At 29.4% G+C, this 701-nt stretch overlaps 1 non-coding gene across 1 annotated transcript; it reads left to right on the top strand.

Annotated features, from left to right (window-relative positions):
* The first annotated feature begins 262 nt into the window (after nt 1-262).
* Nucleotides 263-335, top strand: TRNAE-CUC. Its single transcript has one exon. It is a non-coding gene; the product is annotated as a tRNA-Glu (tRNA).
* The last annotated feature ends 366 nt before the right edge of the window (nt 336-701 follow it).

Below are 701 nucleotides of genomic sequence, written 5' to 3'. Positions count from 1 at the left end.
TGAATATATTTCTTGGTTAAGATTTTCGTTTTCTCTTCCTGTGGTCTGTTAGCATAGACAACATAGGCATAGAGGTGACTGCGTTGCCTGGAATATTGATGTAATTCCACATAGCTTGAATATAATTTGTCATTTTTCTTCTTTCATTTCATTTTAAGTTAAATTAAAATTCTACATGATTTCATAGTTATACTTTTTATGTATTCACAAGGTTTCATTGAGTTGATTGGTCTATTTTTTAAATTAGTGAAAGATTTGGGGTGCCTGGCTGGCTCAGTCGGTAGAGCGCGTGACTCTCGATCTCGGGGTCCTAGGTTCGAGCCTTACGTCAGGTGTGGAGCCTACCTAAAATAAAGAAATAAATAATAAATTGGTGAAAAATTCAAAATAACCTAAATATTATGTAATTTTTAATAGTATTGTAAACATTTCATAAATACAACTTTTTTTGCTATTAAAAGGTATGTTTTTGATTCTCCATTAATCTACTTGTTTGGTCAACAAAATATTAAGTAGGAATTAAGAGTGTTTATTAAATCAAAAGAAAGCTTAACAATTTTTCTACCAATTTTTATTTTAAAACTGGTATTTTAGTAGTCAAATAGTATATACAAAGAAGCTGAGATTTGTGGTGTCGCACTAATATATTATTATTAAAAGTTTACATCATGTGTAAAACATTCTTAAAAGTGTCTTAAGTT

Source organism: Ailuropoda melanoleuca, unplaced genomic scaffold, assembly GCF_002007445.2.
Source record: "Ailuropoda melanoleuca isolate Jingjing unplaced genomic scaffold, ASM200744v2 unplaced-scaffold5419, whole genome shotgun sequence".
Taxonomy (NCBI): domain Eukaryota; kingdom Metazoa; phylum Chordata; class Mammalia; order Carnivora; family Ursidae; genus Ailuropoda; species Ailuropoda melanoleuca.
The sequence above is the reverse complement of the archived record's forward strand: the minus strand, read 5'-3'. Positions and strand labels throughout refer to the sequence as shown.